We start from the raw sequence: 25,662 nt of genomic DNA, 5'->3' as shown, positions 1-25,662 counted from the left end.
TGTTCCTTCTGAATTAACATCACAAAGTTACATTGAGAAGGATCTTTGTGAAGTGCCTGTGTTCTGTATCTGTTCTCCCATGTACCCCGCCCTCCGAATACAATACCTTACTAAGCCTTAAACCTGTTTGTCAACTTTCAGCAGAAGCAGCCTCAGGGCATTGCACACTGACTGAATGACTCAGTGACGCTTGGATCAGGTCAAATTCTCAATCAAACAGATGGTGGGGAAATTCAGCAGAATTCACCAGGTAGCAGCGGTGAAGAGAGAGAGGAACAATTCGCATTTCAAGTGACCCTTCCTCAAAACGGTCTGTTCTGATGGAACTTTCCTGCAGAAATCACTGGATTGAAAGGTGAACTCTCTGTCTCTTTCTCCCTCCCCCTTCAGAGATGCTGCCGGACATGCTGAGTTTCTTCAGCAATCTCTGTATTGATGGTTCAGGTCTCCAGCGCGTCCGTACAGATTGATTTTAGTGTTGAATTCTCAAGCTTGCTCTATTAAAGGGATTGAATCCCTCTGCTACAAAGGGGGGTCAGTTACCACAGCTAACAGGTTCGTGATGCCAACATTGTTGACTCAATCTCTATCATGTCTGAAATTACCATGAAGGCCCCAGCTTCTCAACCTCACCCCTCACCTGAGGTGTGTGACCCACCAGGCCTCTCTGACAAGACAGCAGCTCTCGGGTCCTCCTGGTCTATAATAACTTCCCAACTAAAAAGGGCACTCCAGTAAGAGAGCTCTTTACATGGTTCAGGTCAAAATCCTGGAGCTCCCTCCGTAACATCACTGTGGGACACCCAAGGACTGCAGCAGGAGAGTACAACTCACCCACACCTTCCAGGCAACTATTAGAGGGTGTGGGAATCACATACAAGCCACATGTGAAAATAAGTTTTATAACAGGGTTACGGTGGATGGTCACTAACTCTGTTTCTTTCCCTGTGTTGAAATCAGCGTAATGAAGGAGCTCAGAGTGGGTTGAAAATGACAATGATAGCATTTCGTAGGTTGGTGTTTATTAGAGTATGTATCGACAGTATGAATGTTTGAGCACTTATTCAAGGGCATGCAGGTAGCTGCCAGAGGAAGTGATGGGGGCTGGTACAATTGTGACATTTAAAAGGCATCAGGATGAGTATGTGAATAGGAAGGGTTTAGAGGGATATCAGCCAAGTGCTAGCTAATGGAATGAAATGAGATGAGAATATCTGGTTGGTATGGACGAGTTGGACAGGAGGGACTGGTTCCAAGCTGTGCACCTCTGTGACTCTGTGCCTCTGAATAGTCTATTACAGAGAGTTTCAGACAGGGTTTGGTTTGTGTGTCTCTCTCAGGCTTCCTCAGAATCTGCAGACCCAATGTCTCCAAATTTCCACAAGACTCTATGAAATAGAAAAAAAGAGGGTCAGTACTGAGGGAGTGCTGCACTGTCAGAGGGTCAGTACTGAGGAAGTGCTGCACTGTCAGAGGGTCAGTACTGAGGGAGTGCTGCACTGTCAGAGGGTCAGTACTGAGGGCGTGCTGCACTGTCAGAGGGTCATTACTGAGGGGGTGTTACACTGTCAGAGGGTCAGTACTGAGGGAGTGCTGCACTGTCAGAGGGTCAGTACTGAGGGAGTGCTGCACTGTCAGAGGGTCAGTACTGAGGGAGTACTGCACTGTCAGAGGGTCAGTACTGAGGGAGTGCTGCACTGTCAGAGGGTCAGTACTGAGGGAGTACTGCATTGTCAGAGGGTCAGTACTGAGGGAGTGCTGCACTGTCAGAGGGTCAGTATTGAGGGAGTGCTGCACTGTCAGAGGGTCAGTACTGAGGGAGTGCTGCACTGTCGGAGGGTCATTACTGAGAGAGTGCTGCACTGTCAGAGTGTCAGTACTGAGGGAGTGCTGCACTCTCAAAGAGTTAGTACTGAGGGAGCGCTGCACTGTAAGAATTTCAGAACTAAAGGTGCGCTGCTCAGTCAAAGAGCAGCACTGCCAGAGGGTCAGTACTGAGGGTGTACCGCACTGTCACACGGTCGGTATGGGGGCACTGCCACAGTGTCAGATGGTCAGTACTGAGGAAGTTCTGCACTGTGTGAGCGTCAGTACTGAGTGAGTGCCGCACTGTCAGAGGGTCAGCACTGAGGGATCACTGCGCTGTCAGAGGGTCAGTACTGAGGGGCTGCTGCATTGCCAGAGGGTGAGCACTGAGGGATCACCGCACTGTCGGACAGTCAGTAGTGAGGGAGCACCTCACTGTCAGAGGTTCAGTCCAGAGGGAATGCCGCACTGTCTGAAGCTATGTAGTCTGAGAGCACTGCACCATCTGAGGGTCAGTACTGAACGAGCACTACACTGTCATAGGGTAGGAACTGAGGGAGCATGTACTATCAAAAGGTCAGTACTGAGGGAGCGCTACACAGTGAGAGTGTCAGTTCCGAGTGAGTGCTATTTCAGAGGGTCGGGACAGAGAGAGTGCTGCATTGTCAGAGGGTCAGTACTGAGGGAGTGCTGCACTGTCAGAGAGTCAGGACCGAGCGGGTGCTGAACTATCAGCGGGTCAGTACTGAAGGCGTTCCGCACAGTCAGATGGTCAGTACTGAGAGAGTGCTGCACTGTCAGAGGGTCAGTACCGAGCGGGTGCTGAACTATCAGCGGGTCAGTACAGAGGGCGTTCCGCACAGTCAGATGGTCAGTATTGAGAGAGTGCTGCACTGTCAGAGGGTCAGTACCGAGCGGATGCTGAACTGTCAGCGGGTCAGTACTGAGGGAGTGCTGCACTGTCAGAGGGTTAGTACAGAGAGAGTGCTACACTGTCAGATAGACAGTACTGAGGCACTGCTGGACTGTCAGAGGTGCAGGACCGAGGCAGCGGGTCAGTACTGAGGGAGTGATACACTGTCAATGGGTCAGTGCTGACGGAGTGCTACACTGTCAATGAGTCAGTACTGAGGCAGTGCTGTACTGTCAGAGTGTCATTTGTGATGGAGTGCTGTACTGTCGGAGGTTTTGTCCTGAGATTGGTCCACAATGTCGGAGGGTCAGTATAGGGCTACTTCCACTCTGCCAGAGAGTCAGTACTGTGGGAGCGCATCACTATCAGAGGATCAGTGTGGAGGGAGTGCAGCATTGTCAGAGGGTCAGTATGGAGGGAGTGCAGCATTGTCAGAGAGTCAGTGTGGAGGGAGTGCAGCATTGTCAGAGGATCAGTGTGAAGGGAGTGCAGCTTTGTCAGAGGGTCAGTGTGGAGGGAGTGCTGCATTGTCAGAGGGTCAGTATGGAGGGAGTGCAGCATTGTCAGGGTCAGTGTGGAGGGAGTGCAGCATTAACAGAGGGTCAGTGTGGAGGGAGTGCAGCATTGTCAGAGGGTCAGTGTGGAGGGAGTGCAGCATTAACAGAGGGTCAGTGTGGAGGGAGTGCAGCGTTGTCAGAGGGTCAGTGTGGAGGTAGTGCAGCTTTGTCAGAGGGTCAGGGTGGAGGGAGTGCAGTAATTGTCAGAGGATCAGTGTGGAGGGAGTGCAGCTTTGTCAGAGGGTCAGTGTGGAGGGAGTGCTGCATTGTCAGAGGGTCAGTATGGAGGGAGTGCAGCATTGTCAGGGTCAGTGTGGAGGGAGTGCAGCATTAACAGAGGGTCAGTGTGGAGGGAGTGCAGCATTGTCAGAGGGTCAGTGTGGAGGGAGTGCAGCATTGTCAGAGGGTCAGTATGGAGGGAGTGCAGCATTGTCAGAGGGTCAGTGTGGAGGGAGTGCAGCATTGTCAGAGGGTCAGTGTGGAGGGAGTGCAGCATTGTCAGAGGGTCAGTGTGGAGGGAATGCAGCATTGTCAGAGGGTCAGTGTGGAGGGAGTGCAGCATTGTCAGAGGGTCAGTGTGGAGGGAGTGCAGCATTGTCAGAGGGTCAGTGTGGAGGGAGTGCAGCATTGTCAGAGGGTCAGTGTGGAGGGGGTGCAGCATTGTCAGAGGGTCAGTGTGGAGGGGGTGCAGCATTGTCAGAGGGTCAGTGTGGAGGGAGTGCAGCATTGTCAGGGGGTCAGTGTGGAGGGAGTGCAGCATTGTCAGAGGGTCAGTGTGGAGGGAGTGCTGCATTGTCAGGGGGTCAGTGTGGAGGGAGTGCAGCATTGTCAGGGGGTCAGTGTGGAGGGAATGCAGCGTTGTCAGAGGGTCAGTGTGGAGGGAGTGCAGCATTGTCAGAGAGTCAGTGTGGAGGGAGTGCAGCATTGACAGAGGATCAGTGTGGAGGGAGTGCTGCATTGTCAGGGGGTCAGTGTGGAGGGAGTGCAGCATTGTCAGAGGGTCAGTGTGGAGGGAGTGCAGCATTGTCAGAGGGTCAGTGTGGAGGGGGTGCAGCATTGTCAGAGGGTCAGTGTGGAGGGAGTGCAGCATTGTCAGAGGGTCAGTGTGGAGGGAGTGCAGCATTGTCAGAGGGTCAGTGTGGAGGGGGTGCAGCATTGTCAGAGGGTCAGTGTGGAGGGGGTGCAGCATTGTCAGAGGGTCAGTGTGGAGGGAGTGCAGCATTGTCAGAGGGTCAGTGTGGAGGGGGTGCAGCATTGTCAGAGGGTCAGTGTGGAGGGGGTGCAGCATTGTCAGAGGGTCAGTGTGGAGGGAGTGCAGCATTGTCAGGGGGTCAGTGTGGAGGGAGTGCAGCATTGTCAGAGGGTCAGTGTGGAGGGAGTGCAGCATTGTCAGAGAGTCAGTGTGGAGGGGGTGCAGCATTGTCAGAGGGTCAGTGTGGAGGGAGTGCAGCATTGTCAGAGGGTCAGTGTGGAGGGGGTGCAGCATTGTCAGAGGGTCAGTGTGGAGGGGGTGCAGCATTGTCAGAGGGTCAGTGTGGAGGGAGTGCTGCATTGTCAGAGGGTCAGTGTGGAGGGAGTGCAGCTTTGTCAGAGGGTCAGTGTGGAGGGAGTGCTGCATTGTCAGAGGGTCAGTGTGGAGGGAGTGCAGCTTTGTCAGAGGGTCAGTGTGGAGGGAGTGCAGCATTGTCAGAGAGTCAGTGTGGAGGTAGTGCAGCTTTGTCAGAGGGTCAGTGTGGAGGGAGTGCTGCATTGTCAGAGGGTCAGTGTGGAGGGAGTGCAGCTTTGTCAGAGGGTCAGTGTGGAGGGAGTGCAGCATTGTCAGGGGGTCAGTGTGGAGGGAGTGCAGCATTGTCAGAGGGTCAGTGTGGAGGGAGTGCAGCATTGTCAGGGGGTCAGTGTGGAGGGAATGCAGCGTTGTCAGAGGGTCAGTGTGGAGGGAGTGCAGCATTGTCAGAGGGTCAGTGTGGAGGGAGTGCAGCATTGTCAGAGAGTCAGTGTGGAGGTAGTGCAGCTTTGTCAGAGGGTCAGTGTGGAGGGAGTGCTGCATTGTCAGAGGGTCAGTGTGGAGGGAGTGCAGCTTTGTCAGAGGGTCAGTGTGGAGGGAGTGCAGCATTGTCAGAGGGTCAGTGTGGAGGGAGTGCTGCATTGTCAGAGGGTCAGTGTGGAGGGAGTGCAGCATTGTCAGAGGGTCAGTATGGAGGTAGTGCAGCTTTGTCAGAGGGTCAGTGTGGAGGGAGTGCAGCATTGTCAGAGGGTCAGTGTGGAGGGAGTACAGCATTGTCAGAGGATCACTGTGGAGGGAGTGCAGCATTGTCAGAGGGTCAGTGTGGAGGGAGTGCAGCATTGTCAGAGGATCAGTGTGGAGGGAGTGCAGCATTGTCAGAGGGTCAGTGTGGAGGCAGTGCAGCATTGTCAGAGGATCACTGTGGAGGGGGTGCAGCATTGTCAGAGGATCAGTGTGGAGGGAGTGCAGCATTGTCAGAGGGTCAGTGTGGAGGGAGTGCAGCATTGTCAGAGGGTCAGTGTGGAGGGAGTGCAGCATTGTCAGAGGGTCAGTGTGGAGGGAATGCAGCATTGTCAGAGGGTCAGTATGGAGGGAGTGCAGCATTGTCAGAGGGTCAGTGTGGAGGGAGTGCAGCATTGTCAGAGGGTCAGTGTGGAGGGAGTGCAGCATTGTCAGAGGGTCAGTGTGGAGGGAGTGCAGCATTGTCAGAGGGTCAGTGTGGAGGGAGTGCTGCATTGTCAGAACGTCAGGATGGAGGGATTGCTGTGCAGGGAGAGGGTCAGTAAGGATGAAGTGTGCACTCTCTGACAGTCAGTACTAATGGATCGCCATGCTGTCAGAGTGTCGCACTGTGAGAGGGTTACTACTGAGGGAGCGCTGCACTGTGAAAGGGTTAGAACTGAGGGAGCAACGCACTCTGAGGGGATGAGTACTGAGGGGTCACCGCGCTGTGAGGGGTCAGTACTGAGGGAGTGCCATGCTATCTGTCGGACAGTCTGTACTGAGTGATTGCTGCATTGCCAGGGGGTCAGTACTGAGAGAGTGATGCACACTCAAAGGGACATTACTGAGGGAGAGCTACACGGTCAGTGTGTCAGTTCTGAGGGAGTGTTGTTTCAGGGGGTCAGTACTGAGGGAGTGCTGCACTGTCAGAGGGTCTGTACTGAGGGAGTGCTGCACTGCCAAAGGGTCAGTACTGAGGGAGTGCTGCACTGCCAAAGGGTCAGTACTGAGGCATTGCTGGACTATCAGAAGTGCAGGAATGAGGCAGTGCCGCACTGTCAGATTGTCAGTACTGAGGGAGTTCTGCTCTGCCGGAGGGTTGGTACTGAGAAAATGCCACGTTATCGGAGGGTCAGTACCGAGAGAGTGCTGCACTGTAAGAGCAGCTGTATTGAGGGAGTGCCACATTGTCGGAGGGTCAGTACTGAGGGGATGCCACACTGTATGAGTGTCAGTACTGAGGGAATGCTGCACTGTGGAAATGTCAGTACAAAGAGAGTGCTGCAGAGTCAGAGGGTCAGTACTGAGGGAAAGCTGTTGTGTCAGAGCGTCATTTCTGAGGGTGTGCTGCAGGGTCAATGGAGCAGTGCTGAGAGAGAGCTGCATTGTCAGAGGGTCAGTACTGAGGGAGCGCTGCACTCTCAGAGGATATAGAACATAGAACATAGAACAATACAGCACAGAACAGGCCCTTCGGCCCACGATGTTGTGCTGAACATTTGTCCCAGCTTAAGCACCCATCTATGTACCTTTCCAATTGCCGCTTAAAGGTCACCAAAGATTCTGACTCTACCACACCCACAGGCAGCGCATTCCATGCCCCCACCACTCTCTGGGTAAAGAACCCACCCCTGACATCTCCCCTATACCTTCCACCCTTCACCTTAAATTTACGTCCCCTTGTAACACTCTGTTGTACCCGGGGAAAAAGTTTCTGATTGTCTATCTATTCCCCTGATCATCTTATAAACCTCTATCAAGTCACCCCTCATCCTTCGCCGTTCCAATGAGAAAAGGCCTAGCACTCTCAACCTATCCTCGTACGACCTATTCTCCATTCCAGGCAACATCCTGGTAAATCTTCTCTGCACCCTCTCCAAAGCTTCCACATCTTTCCTAAAGTGAGGCGGCCAGCACTGCACACAGTACTCCAAATGTGGCCTAACCAAAGTCCTGTACAGCTGTAATATCACTTCACGACTCTTGAATTCAATCCCTCTGCTAATGAACGCTAATACACACCATAGGCCTTCTTACAAGCTCTATCCACCTGAGTGGCAACTTTCAAAGATCTACGAACATAGACCCCAAGATCCCTCTGCTCCTCCACCTCACTAAGAACCCTACCGTTAACCCTGTATTCCGCATTCTTATTTGTCTTTCCAAAATGGACAACCTCACACTTGGCAGGGTAGAACTCCATCTGCCACTCCTCAGCCCAGCTCTGCATCATATCCAAGTCCCTTTGCAGCCGACAGGGCTGAGGCTTATTCCTCAGCTACCGTCTGCTCATCCCAAAAGAATCCCACTGCCCCACACTCAGCACAGTCATGTGTTCCTTATTTCTGAGCTTCCCAATGCTATTCCACATCCAGAATGACATCCCACACTCCTCCAAATCGTATTGCAGGCTATTTGTCTGGGAACGAGGAGTGCTAAGAGAGGAAATAAAAATCTGACAGGACTTTACAGTGACATTAAGGGTGAATTGATAATGAGAGAACGAGTCAGTTGTGGAACACAGTGAGAATGTGTGCATGGACCCAGAGGCTATAGTGAATGGATGCATTGTGTCAATGCTCATTGGGACAGGGACGGTATGAAATCGTGGAGATGCTCTGTGATACAATTAAATGAATTAGCATATATAGAGAGAGATGGTTCTGAGTGGTCTGGCCTTCTTACAACCCAATAAATCTCCAAAGACGGTGGAAATGTATCTCAGTTTACCGAATGAGGTGATGGAGGAAGTAGCAGGGACACTTGCAAACATTTTCAATTCCCCTCTGGCCACAGGAGAGGTGCCGTCGGACTGACCATGTGGTCCTGTTATTCAAGTAGGAACATGGGATATACCAGGCAGCTCCAGGCCAGTCAGGCTAACACCGTGGGTGGGACCTCTGTTGGAAGCAATTTTGGGAGATAGAATTAATCAGCATTTACAGGGACTGGAGTTCATGATGAACAGTCAGAATGGTTGTGTTAAGGGGAGCTCAGGTCTGACCAATGGGAGTGCACTTTTTAAGGAGGTGACCAGCTGTGTAAATAAGGGCAATGCTTTCCTGTCGTCTGCTTGGAGGTCAGTCAGGCTTTTATCAGGACCCATACTGGAAACTGATAGTGAACATAAAAACTCAAGATCCAAGGAATTTGGTGCAGAATGCTGAGTAGCAGGAAGCAGACAGTGATGGCCCAGTTAGAAATCTCTGTCTGTTCATGTCTCACTGCTGGGGTCTTGCTGATGTGGTTGTTAGAAAAGATTTAGATTTGAATGGTGGAGGGTTAATCAGTGGGTTCATGAATGATATGGGTATTGGTGAGGTGATAAATACTGAGGAGGATAGCGTTAGGTTACAGAAGGATGGAGATGGCCTTGTCAGATGGACCGATCAGTGACAACGGGTGAGGTGCCTGAAGATTGGAGGGTGATTAATGATAGGCCATTATTGAAGGAACAGCCATTGAACTATGGAGCTGTGAGCCTGGTGGCAGTGGTGGGTAAGCTGTTGGAGGGCATTCTGAGAGACAACTTACATGTATTTGGAAAAGCAAGAATTGATTAGGGATGATCAGCTTGGCTTTGTTTGTGGAAATGATGTACCCAACTTGATAGAGCTTTTGAAGGGATGACCATGGAGACATATGAGAAGGTTTCACATGGGAGACTGCTTAGTAAAAGGTTAGATGAGATGGCATCCAGGGAGAGAGGACAGCACGGTGCCTCAGTGGTTTGATTCTAACTCCCGGTGACTGTCTGTGTGGAGTTTACACATTCTCTCTGTATCTGTGCGGGTTCCCTCCGGGAGCTCCAGTTCCCTCCCACCGCCCAAAGCTGCCATGGGAAATGCAGCATTACAGGGATAGAGTAGAGGATGTGAGTCTGGGTGCGATGCTGTTCAGACAGTCAGTGAAGAGCCAATGGACGGAATGGCTTGCTTCTACACTGTAGGAATTCTAAAATTAATCCAGAGAGACAAGTAATGTTCTGGGGACCTGGGCTCCAATCTTGGACACGGGTGGATGTGGGTCCTTACAGTCTGAAGGGGTTTGATCACAATCTAAGGGGGGAGCAGGGCTTAGCCCAGAGCCCTGAAGTGTTCAGGATGTGAATGTTTTGTGGAGCTACTGTCGAAGGGGCTTTGGGGGTTAAACACAACAAAGTGATGCTTTCTTCGGTATTAAGGGAGCACTTTCTGAGGTATTGAGGAAGCACTTTCTGAGGTATTCAGGGAGCACTTTGTGAGGTACTGAGGGAGCACTGTCTGAGGTATTGAATGAGAACTAACTGAGGTATTGAGGGAGCACTTTCTGAGGTATTGAGGGAGCACTTTTTGAGGTATTGAGGGAGCACTGTCTGAGGTACTGAGTGTGCACTATCTGAGGTAGCGAGGGAACACTTTCTGAGGTACTGAGGGAGAATTATCTAAGGCACTGAGGGAGCACTTTCTGAGGTACTGAGGGAGCACTTTCTGAGATATTGAGGAAGCACGTTCGGAGGTATGAGGGAGAACTCTCTGAGGTTTTTAGGGAGCACTTTCTGAGGTATTGAGGGAGCACTTTCTGACGTATTGAGGGAGCACTTTCAGAGGTATTGAGGGAGCACGATCTGAGGTATTGAGGGAGAACTATCTGAAATATTGAGGGAGCACATTCTGAGGTATTGAGGGAGCACTATCTGAGGTACTGAGGAAGAACTATCTGAGATATTGAGGGAGCACTATCTGAGATATTGAGGGAGAAATACCTGAGGTATTGAGGGAGCACATCCTGAGGTATTGAGGGAGCACTTTCAGAGGCATGAAGGGAGCACTTTCTGAGGTACTGAGGGAGCACTTTCTGAGGTACTGAGCGAGCACTTTCTGAGGTACTGAGGGAGCACTTTCTGAGGTACTGAGGGAGAACAATCTGAGGTATTGATGGAGCACTTTCTGAGGTATTGAGGGAGCACTGACTGAGGTATTGAGTGAGCACTTCCTGAGGTATTGAGGGAGCACTTTCTGAGGTATTGAGGGAGAACTATCTGAGGTATTGTGGGCGGCACGGTGGCACACTGGTTAGCACTGCTGCCTCACAGCGCCAGAGACCCGGGTTCAATTCCCGCCTCAGGCGACTGACTGTGTGGAGTTTGCACGTTCTCCCCGTGTCTGCGTGGGTTTCCTCCGGGTGCTCCGGTTTCCTCCCACAATCCAAAAGATGTGCAGGTCAGGTGAATTGGCCATGCTAAATTGCCCGTAGTGTTAGGTAAGGGGTAAATGTAGGGGTAGGGGTATGGGTGGGTTGCGCTTCGGCGGGGCAGTGTGGACTTGTTGGGCCGAAGGGCCTGTTTCCATACTGTAAGTAATCTAATCTAATCTAAAAACTATCTGAGGTATTGAGTATGCACTACCTGAGGTACTGAGGGAGCACTTTCTGAGGTATTGAGGGAGAACTATCTGAGGTATTGAGCGAGCACTTTCTGAGGTATTGGGGAGCACTGTCTGAGGTATTGAGGGAGAACTATCTGAGGTATTGAGCGAGCACTTTCTGAGGTATTGGGGAGCACTGTCTGAGGTATTGAGGGAGCACTTCCTGAGATATTGAGGGAGAACTATCTGAGGTACTGAGGGAGCACTTTCTGATCTATTGAGTGAGCACTTTCTGAGGTACTGAGGGAAAACTATCTGAGGTACTGAGGAAGCACTTTCTGAGGTATTGGTGGAGCAATGTTTGAGGTACAGAGTGTGCACTATCTGAGGTACTGAGGGAGCACTTTCTGAGGTTCTGAGGGAGAACTATCTAAGGTACTGAGGGAGCATTTCTGAGATATTGAGGGAGCACTTTCAGAGATACTGAGGGGGCAATTCTGACGTACTGAGGAATCACTATCTGAGGTACTGAGAGAAAACTATCTGAGGTATGAGGAAGCACTATCTGAAGTATTGAGGGAGAACTACCTGAGATATTGAGGCACAATTATCTGAAATATTGCGGGAACAATTTCTGAGGTATTGAGGGAGCACTGTCTGAGGTATGGAGGGAGAACTATCTGAGATATTGAGGGAGCACTTTCTTAGATATTGAAGGAGCACTTTCTGAGGTACTGAGGGAGCAATTTCTGAGGTATTGGGGGAGCACTGGCTGAGGTACTGAGGGAACACTTTCTGAGGTACTGAGGGAGCACTTTCTGAGGTACTGAGTAAGCACTTTCTGAGGTATTGAGGGAGCACTGTCTGAGGTACTGAGTGTGCACTATCTGAGGTACTGAGTGTGCACTATCTGAGGTACTGAGGGAGCACATTCTGAGGTATGGAGGGAGAACTATATAAGGTACTGAGTGAGCGCTTTCTGAGGTACTGAGGGAGCACTTTCTGAGATATTGAGGGAGTACTTTCGGAGGTATGAGTGAGAACTATCTGAGGTATTGAGAGAGCACTTTCTGAGGTATTGAGAGAGCACTTTCTGAGGTATTGAGGGAGAACTATCTGAGGTATTGAGGGAGCACTTCCTGAGGTATTGAGGGAGCACTGTCTGAGGTACTGATAGAACTCTTTCTGAGGTACTGAGAGAGCACCTTCTGAGGTATTGGTGGAGCACTGTCTGAGGTATTGAGCGAGCACTTCCTGAGGTATTGAGGGAGCACTTCCTGAGGCATTGAGGGAGCACTTTCTGAGGTACTGAGAGAGCACTTTCTGAGGTACTGAGAGAGCAACTTCTGAGGTATTGGGGGAGCACTGTCTGAGGTACTGAGCGAGCACTTCCTCAGGTATTGAGGGAGCACTTCCTGAGGTATTGAGGGAGCACTTCCTGAGGTATTGAGTGAGCACTTTCTGAGGTATTGAGGAAACACTTTCTGAGGTACTGAGGGAGAACTATCTGAGGTATTGACGAAGCACTATCTGAGATATTGAGGGAGAACTATCTGAGATATTGAGGGAGCACGTTCCGAGGTATTGAGGGAGCACTTTCAGAGGCATTAAAGGAGCACTTTATGAGGTACTGAGGGAGCACTTTCTGAGGTATTGAGGGAGCACTTTCTGAGGTATTGAGGGAGCACTTTCTGAGGTACAGTGAGAACACTTTCTGAGGTACTGAGAGAGCACTTTCAATGTCATTGAGGGAACACTTTCTGAGGTATTGAGGGAGCACTGTCTGAGGTATTGAGGGAGAACTATCTAAGATATTGAGGGAGCACTTTCTTAGATATTGAGGGAGCACTTTCTGAGGTATTGGGGGAGCACTGTCTGAGGTACTGAGGGAGCACTTTCTGAGGTACTGAGGGAGCACTTTCGGAGGTACTGAGGAAGCACTTTCTCAGGTATTGAGGGAGCACTGTCTGAGGCACTGAGTGTGCACTATCTGAGGTACTGAGGGAGCCCTTTCTGAGGTACTGAGGGAGCACTTTCTGAGGTACTGAGGGAGCACTTTCTGAGGTATTGAGGGAGCACTTTCTGAGGTACTGAGGGAGCACTTTTTGAGGTATTGAGGGAGCACTTTCAGAGGTGTTGAGGGAGCACTTTCAGAGGTGTTGAGGGAGCATTATCTGAGATATTGAGGGCGAACTATCTGAGATACTGAGGGAGCACTTTTTGAGGTATTGAGGGAGCAATTTCAGAGGCATTGAGGGGGCACATTCTGAGGTACTGAGGGAGCGCTTTCTGAGGTATTGAGGGAGCATTGTCTGAGGTACTGAGAGAACACTTTCTGAGGTACTGAGAGAGCACCTTCTGTGATATTGGGGGAGCACTTCCTGAAGTATTGATGGAGGGCTTTCTGAGGTACTCAGGGAGCACTTTCAAAGGCATTGAGGGAGCACTTTTTGAGGTATTGAGGGAGCACTTTCAGAGAAATTGAGGGAGAATTATCTGAAATATTGAGGGAGCACTTTCTGAGGTATTGAGGGAGCACTATCTGAGGTACTGAGGGAGAACTATCTGAGGTATTGAGGAAGCACTATCTGAGATATTGAGGGAGAACTATCTGAGATATTGAGGGAGCACTTTCTGAGGTATGGAGGGAGAAATATCTGAGGTATTGACGGAGCACTTCCTGAGGTATTGAGGGAGCACTTTCAGAGGCCTTAAGGGAGCACTTTATGAGGTACTGAGGGAGAACTTTCTGAAGTACTGAGGAAGCACTTTCTGATCTATTGAGGGAGCACTGTCTGAGGTACTTTGAGAACACTTTCTGAGGTACTGAGAGAGCACTTTCTGAGGTATTGGTGGAGCACTTTTTGAGATATTGAGGGAGAACTATCTAAGGTACTGAGGGAGCACTTTCTGAGATATTGAGGGAGACCTTTCAGAGGTACTGAGGGAGCACATTCTGACGTACTGAGGAATCACTATCTGAGGTACTGAGGGAAAACGATTGGAGGTACTGAGGAAGCACTATCTGAAGCATTGAGGGCGAACTATCTGAGATATTGAGGCAGAATTATCTGAGATATTGAGGGAGCACCTTCTGTGGTATTGAGGGAGTACTTTCAATGGCATTGAGGGAACACTTTCGGAGGTATTGCGGGAGCACTGTCTGAGGTACTGAGGGAGCACTTTCTGATGTATTGAGGGAACACTTTCGGAGGTATGAGGGAGAACTATCTGAGGTATTCAGGGAGCACTTTCAGAGGTATTGAGGGAGCACTTTTTGAGGTTTTGAGGGAGCACTTTCAGAGGTATTGTGGGAGCACTATCTGAGGTACTGAGGGAGACCTATCTGAGGTAGTGAGGGAGCACTATCTGAGATATTGAGGGAGAACTATCTGAGATATTTAGGGAGCACTTTCTTAGATATTGAGGGAGCACTTTCTGAGGTACTGAGGGAGCACTTTCTGAGGTATTGAGGGAGCACTGTCTGAGGTACTGAGGGAGCACGTTCTGAGGTATTGAGGGAGCACTGTCTGAGGTACTGAGTGTGCACTATCTGAGGTACTGAGGGAGCAGTTTCTGAGGTACTGAGAGAGAACTATCCAAGATACTGAGGGAGCACTTTCTGAGGTACTGAGGGAGCACTTTCTGAGGTATTGAGGGAACACTTTTGGAGGTATGAGGGAGAACTATCTGAGGTATTGTGGGAGCACTTTCAGAGGTATTGAGGGAGCACCTCTTGAGGTTTTGAGGGAGCACTTTCAGAGGTATTGTGGGAGCACTATCAGAGGTATTGAGGGAGAACGATCTGAAACATTGAGGGAGCACTATCTGAGGTACTGAGGGAGAACTATCTGAGGTATTGAGGGAGCGCTTTCTGAGGTATTGAGGGAGAAATATCTGAGGTATTGAGGGAGCACTTCCTGAGGTATTGAGGGAGCAATTTCAGAGGCATTGAGGGAGCACTTTCTGAGGTACTGAGGGAGCACCTTCTGAGATACTGAGGGAGAACTTTCTGAAGTACTGAGGAAGCACTTTCTTGAGCTATTGAGGGAGCACTGACTGATGTACTGAGAGAACGCTTTCTGAGGTACTGAGAGAGCACTTTCTGAGGTACTGAGGGAGCACCTTCTGATGTATTGAGGGAGCAATTTCTGAGGTACTGAGGGAGAACTTTCTGAAGTACTGAGGAAGCACTTTCTTGAGCTATTGAGGGAGCACTGTCTGATGTACTGAGAGAGCACTTTCTGAGGTATTGAGGGAGCACTTTCTGAGATATTGAAGGTGCACTTTCTGAGGTACTGAGGGAGCACTTTCTGAGGTACTGAGGGAGCACATTCTGACGTACTGAGGAATCACTATCTGAGGTACTGAGGGAAAACTATCTGAGGTACTGTGGAAGCACTATCTGAAGTATTGAGGGATCATTATCTGAGGTACTGAGGGTGAACTATGTGAGCTATTGGAGGGGCACTTTCTGAGGTATTGAAGGAGCACTATCTGAGGTACTGAGGGAGAACTATCTAAGGTACTGAGGGAGAACTATCTGAAATATTGAGGGAGCACTTCCTGAGGTATTGAGGGAGCACTATCTGAGGGACTGAGGGAGCACTATCTGAGGCCATGAGGGAGCACTTTCTGAGATATTGAGGGAGCATTTTCTGAGGTATTGAGGGAGCACTATCTGGGGTATTCAGGGAGAACTATCTGAGGTACTGAGGGTGCACTGTCTGGTGGTACAGAGTGCAGAGGGTAGAAAGGAACAGATGCAATTCCCTGATCATTTCCTCAGGGTCCCCGAGGCACTCTGGTGTCATAGTTTGAAATGGAAGCCACTCCCCATTTCAGCAGATCCAGATCATTTTACACAATCAGTGAAAAATAACAGTAGCCTGTGTCTGAAACATGGTTTGGGGGAAAACATTCATCAATCTATTGTTACTTGTTGCTTGGAGACATTTTAGAAAATCAGGCACCCAAACAGACTAATGCTGTCGATGCAAGAGGTGGTGCACAGGAAGATCCAACAAGTCTCTGTAGCTGCTGTCTGTCCCCCTGGAGCAGTCATCATGTGAGATCATGGCTCAGTCCTCGGAGAAATCATTTCTCCATCAAAACCTCAACTTTGCCTTTCCAGTGTGTGTATGTGTGTGTGTATGTGTGTGCGTGGGGAAACAGTCAGAGAGAGACAGACAGAGAGAGAGAGAGACTGTCCGTGTTTGTGTGTGTGAAAGAGTGGATGCATGTGTATCTCTGTGTGTCTGTATATGTGTGCGTGAGAGAGAAAGTGCATGTTCATGTGAGAGTGTGTGGCTGTGTGTGTGTTTGAGGGTGTGTGTGTCTCTGTGTGCATGTGTGTGAGTGAGAGTGTGTGTGAGAGAGTGTGTATGTGTGTGAGAGAGTGTGTGTCTATGTGTATGTGTGTGTGAGAGTGTCGCTGTGTGTGTGAGAGAATGTGTCTGTGTGTCTATGTGTTTGTGTGTCTGTGTGTCTATATGTGTATGTGTCTGTGTGTCTGTATGACAGTGTGTGAGAAAGAGTGTGTATGTGTGTGAGAGAGAGTGTGTGTCTGTGTGCATGTGTGTGTGAGAGTGAGTGTATCTGTTTGTGAGAGTGTGTGTGTCAGTGTGTGTGAGAGAGAGTGTGGGTGTCCGTGTGTGTGTGTGTGTGAGTGTGTCTATGCATATTTGAGGGAGCGTGTGTCTGCGTGCGTATGTGTGTGTGAGAGAGAGTGTAACTGTGTGTTTATGTGAGTGTGAGAGAGAACGTCTGTGTGTGTGAGAGAGTGTGTGTCAGTGTGTGTGTGTGAGAGAGTGTGTGTCCATGTGTGTGTGTGAGAGAGAGTGTGTCTATGTGTGTTTGAAGGAGCGTGTGTCTGTGTGTGTATGAGAGAGAGTAACTATGCATTTATGTGTGTGTGTGAGTGTGTCTCTGTGTGCTTGAGGGAGCGTGTGTATGTGTGAGAGAGAGAGAGTAACTGTGTGTTTATGGGTGTGTGTGAGAGAGTGTGCCTGTGTGTGTTTGAAAGATCGTGTGTCTGTCTGTGTGTATGTGTGTGAGAGAGAATGTCTGTGTGTGTGAGAGAGACAGAGTGTGTGTGTGTGTGAGAGAGTGCCTGTGAGTGTATGAGAGACAGTGTGTGTGTGAGAGAGAGAGAGTGTCTGTGCGTGAGAATGAGTGGATGTGTGAGAGAATGAGAGTGTGTGTGTGTGAGAGTGTGTGTGAATGAGAGACAGTGTGTGTGTGTGAGAGAGAGTGTGTCTGTGTGAGAGAGAGAGTGTGTCTGCGTGTATGTGTGAGAGAGTGTGTCCGTGTGTGTATTTGAGGGAGCGTATGTCTGTACGTGTATGTGTGTGAGAGATATAGTGTATGCTTGTGTGTGTATGTGTGTGAGAGAGTTGTGCCTGTGTGTATGTGTGTGTGAGTGTGTCTGTGTTTGTGTTTGAGGGAGCGTGTGTCTGTGTGTGTGAGAGAGCCTGTGTGTGGCGGGGTCCTGTGTGTATGTGTGTGTGAGAATGTGTCTATGTTTGTTTGAGGGAGTGTGTGTGTGCGCGTGCGTATGTAAACTCGCCAATCTTATTGGGTGCCCATGAATATAAAATCCAGCTCCTGTTTCAGGTGAATTGGTCCTTGTGTCTCCAAAGACTCAAAATCTGTCAGGGTGGCTTAACTGGGGGAAAGAGAGTGCTGTTCATTCCCATGGGGATTTATCCGGTAAACCTTCCCCACACACAAACATCCCTCTGGCAATGCAGTGACCAGTCCTGCACACAGTGCCCCAGGTACAAACCAATGTAATGTCTTACCAGAGCATGGGACAGCTCCTCATGAGAGAGCGGTGTCTGGTGGGGATTTAATCAGAGGGTCACCATGGCCCGGCTGAGGGGAGAGGTTGGGAAGGAGAGTCCTTCAGAATAACCCCAGCTGGTGTGGGAATTGAACACACGCTATTGGTTTTACTCTGCATTATAAACCAACTGTCCAGCCAACTGAGCTAACTGACTTCACTCCAGGGGCATGCCCTGTATAACCCAATCACAGCCAGCCTGCACCTCAATAGGAGCCAAGAGCAAGGCCATTCGGCCCCACCCTAACCCAGAAGGGAGAGCACGGGAAGCTGATGAAGGAAACAAGCCCCTCCCATCTGGCCATCTGAAATGGAGCTGGAGGACAGGGCACATCTGGCCTGCTGTTTGCTTCCCCGAGACTGGCCTGCTCCACCTTACAGTGAGAGACTGAGGGGAACCTCAAGGAGATTTCACTTCTCACTGAGAGGCTGCACCTCCCATCCAAATCAGGCTGGTTCCCTCCGAGACTCACGGAAGAGGGCAGCACTCTACAGATCAGGCCCTTGTGTCGTCCTAACCTCCAGTGTGGGGGCCAAGAGCTGGGAGGTAGTGTTAAGAACATAAGACCATCCGAAATAGGAACAGCAGACCATCCAGCCCCTCGAGCCTGCTCTGGTATTCAATAGGATCGTGGATGATTCAACATTCGATTTGGGAGCTGAAACTAGGACAATACAGAGACAGAGAATCAAATTATTCTGCCATGAGGAATCATCAGACGAAAGCACACACACACACGGACACACCCACACACACACACACACAGACACATACAGACACACACACACACAGACACACACACACAGGCACACACACAGGCACACACAGGCACACACACACACACACACAGGCACACACACACAGACACACACACACAGACACACACACAGACACACACAGGCACACACACGCACAGACATGCACAGGCACACACACACACACACACAGACACACACACAGACACACACAGGCACACACATACACACACACACAGACACACACACAGACACACACAGGCACACACACAGACACGCACAGGCGCACACACACACACATACAGACACACACACAGACACACACACACAGACACACACGCAGGCACACACACACACAGGCACACACACGCAGACACACACAGACTCACACACAGACATACACACGCAGACACACACAGACACATTCACATACACACACTCACACACAAACACACACAGTGGGATTCAGGCCGTCTGTGGGAACGGGGAGAGACAAAGGAGCAAAATGCTCGAGAGGGATCTGATCCCAGAGATTTTACTGCTTCCCTCTCTCTCTGCAGCTCTCATGTCTATTTCTGTGTTCCCAGTTCTCTCTCCCACATCTTTCCTCCAATCCCTATCTCTCAACATCCTTCACATCTCTGTCCAATGTACATTTCCCAGTGTTCTGCAAATCTCTCTCTGCATCTGTCTGACAGCTCTGTGGGATCTTGCTATTCCTGTCTGTACATCACTCTAGCCACATCACAGCCCCCACCACCATCCCACTCTCTCAGCTCTATCTCTCTGCTGCTGCAGCTCCTCTCTCTCTCTCTCTCTCTCTGTCCTATCTCTCTCCCTGGGATTTCCGTCTTGCTGTCTGCCTGAACTTCTCTCCCTGCCTTTCTCTCCCCATTTTCACCTTGTATCTGTCTGACATTGTATTTCTCTCCTTGGAGTTTCACTCTCTCTCTCTCTGTCCTGCTCTCTCTCAGTTCGTCTCACTTCCTCTCCCCTTCCCCCTCCCCCGCCTGTCTTTGTCTTGTTCTCTCCCTCCCTCACGCTGTCTGTCCGTCCATCTCTCTTTATCTCCTGTAGTTTCTCTCCCTCTTTCTCCCTGGACCCCTCTGCTCTGTCCCAGTGACTGGGGAAGGGGCATTGGGAAGAGTTTGCCTCAGTGCCTGGTCTGTCCCGGGATTTACCCCGACTGTGGGGAGGGGGTGAATGGAAGGAACATTAAGTACTTTTCTGAGTGCGTCTGAAAAAGAGAAAAAGAGAAGGAGAAAGGGAGAGTGACAAAAAGAGAGAGAGAGATGGAGAGAGTGGAGATGGAGAAAGTGGAGAGAGAGAAATGGGCAGTGAGAGTCAGGGAGGTGGAGTGAGAAAAGGACAGAGTGAGAGAGACAGGGAGAGAGAGGGAGAGAGAGTGAGAAGGACATATATTGAGGGAGAAGGACAGTGTGTGTACTTGGCGATGGTTTTAGAGTGGGATCTTGCTGTGCATTACAGCAGTCAGTCAAAAGGCGAGTTAGTCTCTGCACTATGTCCTCCAGCCCAGGGTCTGTGAGTCTGCATGGGAAGGGGGAGAGTGGGAGACACAGAGGGAGTGGGACAGCCAGAGACAGGGGGAGGGTTTGATGGGGTTTTGAGGTTGGTAGAGAAAGGAGGGGCTGTTGTCATAGAGAGATGGCGGGAGGGATAGCATGTGATGCAAAGTCTGAGACAGGGTAGAGAAGAGGTCTCCACAGTAAGGATAGTCAATGAGGCCATTCAGGGGCCAATCCTGAGGATCCTGAACCGGACCAGGATCATTTAATGGGGCAGGGGGATGATGGGCAGAAAGGACTCCATCTGTGATGCAAACCTTCTGTAATTCTCAGGCTGGGATCTTGCTGTACACTAAAACAGTCACAGACCAGTCAGTCAACCCAGACACATTTACCGGTGTGAGAAATTGAGGACTGCAGATGTTGGAGAGTCAGAGTTACAAAGTGAGGAGCTGGAGAAGCACAGCAGGTCAGCCAGGAGAGTCGATGGTTCAGGCCTGACCTGCTGGGCTTTTCCAGCTCCACACTTTTCCACTCAACTCCCTCTGCCCCAGGGAGTGGGGCTCACAGCAATGTTGGGGGGCAGCAAAATATTTGAGGGGGGCACAGTTGGTGAGGTAGGTATTTGTGAGGAAAGATATTTGGGGAAGGGAATAAATTTGGGAGGAGAGTGAAAATGATGGGCAAAATATTTTTAGGGGATTCAAAATTAGGTGAGCACTTTCAGGTCTGAAACAAAGAAAAAGAGAAAGGGAGGGTGAGAAAAAGAGAGAGAGGTAGAGAGAGTGGGGATGGAAAAGGGGAATGAGAGAAAGATGGGGCAGAGACAGACAGTGAGAGGGAGGGTGTGAGAGAAAGGCAGATTGAGAGAAAGAGACAGACAGGGAGAGAGAAGGACAAAGAGAGAAGGGGAAGTCAGACTGAGAGAAACAGGCGTTGAAGCATGGACAGACTGAAGGGGGGACACTCAGTATTCCAGTTGGTTCCAGCTCCCTCTCTCTCAATGGTTTTTCACACTCCCTCTCTCCCATGCTCCTGGGGTTTCCTTCAGCTTGTCTCTCTCCCTCTCTCTCTCCCTCTCTCTGGGTGGTGAGCTGGTCTCTGTCCCTTGCCATGTTGGGCACCTCAGAAAGCCTCCAGAAAATTCAAGAGATCAGTCTGCAGGTGATCCCTGCTTTTGTTCATTTCTGGATGGTTTCCCAGAACTTTCTACACTTCTGGCCCATTCGGAGAATCCGTTAATAGTTTGAAGCGTTGCTGATCATTTGGATGGCTTGTTCCTGTTAGTTTCTTTGTGTAGCAGGACCCGGTGCCTTCCTATGTGGACCCTCCTTTGTTTGGTGGAGACGTTGTTCGGGATATGCCTGCCCAGGGGACCTGCTGCCTTTGACATTATGCTGATGGGATAACCATCTGGCTGCTGTCTGGCTTTTGTGATTTGGGAGTATAACTTGTCCGATATACCCAGCATCTCTTGGCTGTCTATCTGTGTTTTAGCAAGGAGGCCGCAACATTTCACCCATTCCCCCTCCCCCACCCAGTCTTTTGAATGGAAAGAAGCTTATACAATGAATTACAAACCTAATTTTAAAAGCTGGTTATGTTTGTTGTCAGAGTAGCCTGCTGTTTGAGCGAAAGCCATTTTGTACATTGGTCAAACCGATTGTCATATGGCTGATAAGTGATATCATAGAATCCCTACAGAGCAGAAACAGGCCCTTCAGCCCATCGAGTCCACAATGACCCTCTGAAGAGAATCCAACTCAGATCCATCCCCTGATGATATCCCTGAAACCCTGCATTTCCCATGGCTATTCCAGCTAACCTGAAGATCCCTCGACACTACGGGCAATCTGTCAAAACTGCCCACCATTGAACAGTGGGAGAAAACCCATGCAGATGCAGGGAGAATGTACAAACACCACACAGACAGTCGCTCAGGAGTGGAATCAAACCCAGGTCTCTGGCGCTGTGAGGTAACAGTGCTCACCACTGAGCGACTGTGGCACTCCTAACTGTTTCGACAAAACATATTCCGTTCTGAGAATCCATACAGAATTGTGATGCATAGCCAACATCCAATGAGCAGAATAAATGCAAGGGAATGAGACCTGCTCGCTCAAGCTCCAGGAATTCCCTCCCTAAGGACCTTGTGGTCCACCACTTGCAACAGTTCAAGGAGGCAGCTCACCACCAAAACCAGCTCCCGAGCAGCTACGGACAGGCAATCAATACTGGGCCCAGCCAGGAACACTCAAACCCTGCAAATGAATGAAACTAAGGTGATCGCCCGGGGAGTTCCATCTACCTTCCAGTCCCTGGGGGTGTGTCCAGGCATGATTCACCATGATCGTACCCATCTGTTACAGCCTGCAATCCTAACCACCGCTATCCCGAGATATATCAAGGTGAGTGCGGTTAGGACCACAGCTTGATGTGAGAGGAACCGAATTCGTTAATGACAGGCGGTGGGAATGCTGTGGTATGGCCTGTTCCTTCACATTTACGTAAGTGTGGTCCCTGTCAATGTCCCCTCTACCTCCACAGCATGTGGGATTGAATCATGATACCCCATCCAAATACCTTTTTTAATATAATTTCGATACTTTCGGCTTCAAAGATCCCCAGCCTAACTTTGTCACTTGGGATAATTGGAATTCCTCGCACCAAGCCCAGTGTCCCACCGAAAGTGTCCTTACAGCTGTTACTAACCCAGCCCTTGGTGAGCTGCTGCAACTGACAGTGAGACATGTTAGTGTGGGTGTTCTTCTGGAACAAATATTTCCGCTGTTTGTCACGAACCTGGGATGGGACTTTTCTCGAGCAGTGAGGACCGCTGCCTTCATTTCATCATGGATGCCCCTCCCTCACTGTTGTCCCTCAGGGAGGGCTGAATGGCCTGGTGGACAAAGTCACATGGTGATTAATTTAGTTTGTTTGTCAGCATCCAGTCCGTCTATCTCATCCAAAAATGTATCTGGTCTTGAGACAGGATCAAACAGAGTGGCCTTTTTGGTGCTGCCCACCAGCTGGGTGGCTGGGATGGCTATTGTGTACGGAGTGAGACCATCAGCTGTCTGACACTGGGTAACCACAGGGTTCATGGAATCTGAGTTCGGCTGTGGGCCAGCGCTGGGGGCAAAAGGTGCAGTTAGCTGGGAAAAAGGCAGTGGGAGTTCCCATCTGTGAGCGGGTGTGGGATGTGTCAGTGTGGGGCCTGTCATTATCTCCCTGGGGATGTAGAATCCCAAAGGCACACACTATCCCACTCTGGGAGGAGCCCTGGTTCCCTGGGGATTGTATTTGCTCCTGGCACCTCCTGCTGGGCCCTGATGTGGGTTGCTCCGTGTTGCAGGCGTACTGGACCCATGCAGCTGCTTGGAGCTCATACACTGTCCTTCCAGATTGTCAATGTAACCTGAGGCTGCCTCCCCATCCCCAGAGACGCCCCTTTCACTGGATTGGGCTCTTCCCAATTGTAACTGGAGTAGTCCCATGTGAGTGAGATTTTCCTGCAACCTTCTGTCCTGCTCATTGTGTAGGAGACCTACCTCAGTCACAGCCTGTAGGTTTCCCTGGGGTGACCGGATCCCAGCTGCCTTATCCCAGCCGGGGATCCTCCAGGCTATCGGCAGTAGAGTGAGCTTTCCAGCTTCCTTCCCCAGTTCTCTATGGGCTTCTCACCACAGCTCCTGTGCCAGTAATCCTTCGCTGCACGCCCAGGCTGGCTTCCTGCCAAATTCTGCCGGACTGTTTCACATTTGTACCGGCTCGTGTTCATGTTGCTTTGGCTGCTTCTGTATTATGGGACACCTGGGTATGTTCATAGAGTCACAGAGTTCGACAGCATGGAGGCAGGCTCTTTGGCACAAACTGGTCCATCCACACGAACCCCGTTTCCCTGCACTTGACCCATATTCTTCCAACACGTTCCTCTCCATGTATTTGTCCAAGTGCCTTTTAAATGTTATTAAATGTATACTCCTTGACCAGTTGCGCAGGTAGTTCATTCCGTATGTATGTACACTCTGGATAAAAACAGTGTCCGCCAGGTTCCCTTTTCATCTTTCCCCTTTCACCTTAAACTGATGCCTTTTCATCCTCGATTCCCCAAGCCTTGGATAAAGACTGAGTGCATTCACCCTATCCATGCCTCCCATGATCTTATACACCTCTATAAGGACACCCCTCAGTCTCCTACACACGAAAGACAATGTCTTAGCTTGTCCAACCTCTCTCTATAACCGTCTCGTTGAGTTCTGGCAATATCCTTGTAAATTCCTTCTGCACTCTTTTCGGTTTAATAACATCCTTTTTATAGCAAGGTGGCCAAAACTGAACACAATATTCCAAGTGCGGCCTCACCAACATCCTGCACAACTACAACATAACTTCCCAACTTCGATATTCCATGCCCTGACTGATGAAGGGCTCATTGTGCCAAAAGCCTTCTTCACTGCCCAGTCTACCTCTGACTCCCCTTTCAGAGAACCGTAAACCTGGAATCCAAAGACCCTCTGTTCCACCACACTCCTTCAGGCCCTACCTACCACCACGAAACCCCTGTCTGATGTGACTTTCCAAAATGCTCAATCTCGCCCTTGTCTGTATTAAACTCCATTTGCCATTTCTCAGCCCAATTCCCCAGCTGATCAAGGCCCTGTTGCAATTGCTGAGAACCTTCCTCACTTATTTTAGTGTAATCTGCAAACTTTCTAATCATGCCTTAAACATCCTCGTCCAAATCATTGATATCGATAACAAACAGCAATGGGCCTAGCACTGACCAGCTCAGTGGCTCAGTGGTTAGCACTGCTACCCCACAGCACTGTGGATCTGGGTTCAATTCCAACCTCACAGAATGGTCTGCGTGAGTTAAATCCTGTTAGGGTTAGATTTCCTACAGTATAGAAAGAGGCCATTTGGCCCAACAAGTCCACACTGACCTGCTGAAGAGTAACCCACCCAGAGCCATTCTCCCTACCTAATACCTTGGAAGAAGGCACCTAGCACTATGGACAATTTAGCCTGGCCAATTCATCTGACCTGCGCATTTTTGGATTGTTGGAGGAAACTGGAGCACCCGGAGAAAACCTACGCAGACACAGGGAGAATGTGTAAACTCCACACAGACAGTCACCCGAGGCCAGGGTCGAACCCGGGTCCCTGGCACTGTGATGCAGCAGTACCAACCACTGAGCAACCATGCCACCCCAACTGAGTTTCTATGTTCTCCCCATGTCTGTGTGGGTTCCCTCTTGGTGCTCCGGTTTCCTCCCACAATCCAAAGATGTGCAGGTCAGGTAAATTGGCCATGCTCAATTGCCAATGGTGTTCATGGATGTGTAAGTAAGTTGCATTAGTCAGGGGTAAATGTAGAGTAACAGGGTAGGGGAATGGGTTTGGGTGGAATAATCTTCAGAGGGCCAGAGAACCTGTTGGGCCAAAGGGCCTGTTTACACAGAGGAGGGATTCTATGATTCTATGACCGCTGATGCACACCACTAGTCCCAGGCCTCCAGTCTGACTGTTACCCTCTGCTTCCTACCATCAAGCCAATTGTGTATCCAGTTTACCAATGCCCCCTGGATTCCATGCGATCAAACCTTTCGTGGGGGAGTGGTGAGTGCAGAGTTGTGTCAGTATCACTAAGGAAGGGGGAGATTGCAGTGCTGGGCAGTGATCAGT

General features: G+C 50.1%; 1 long non-coding RNA gene across 1 annotated transcript in view; it reads left to right on the top strand.

The window, feature by feature from the left end:
• Nucleotides 1-257: 257 nt before the first annotated feature.
• LOC148138685 (uncharacterized) overlaps nt 258-25,662 on the top strand; it is a 110,285-nt gene continuing 84,880 nt past the window's right edge. The window contains exon 1 of the long non-coding RNA XR_015753805.1: nt 258-355. This is a non-coding gene — a long non-coding RNA (uncharacterized LOC148138685). The remainder of the gene's footprint in view (nt 356-25,662) is intronic.

Source organism: Chiloscyllium plagiosum, unplaced genomic scaffold, assembly GCF_037043375.1.
Source record: "Chiloscyllium plagiosum isolate Xiang-an unplaced genomic scaffold, Cpla_swu_hap1 HiC_scaffold_39, whole genome shotgun sequence".
Classification (NCBI taxonomy): domain Eukaryota; kingdom Metazoa; phylum Chordata; class Chondrichthyes; order Orectolobiformes; family Hemiscylliidae; genus Chiloscyllium; species Chiloscyllium plagiosum.
Note: the sequence above shows the minus strand (reverse complement) of the source record. Positions and strands in the feature narration are given on the sequence as shown.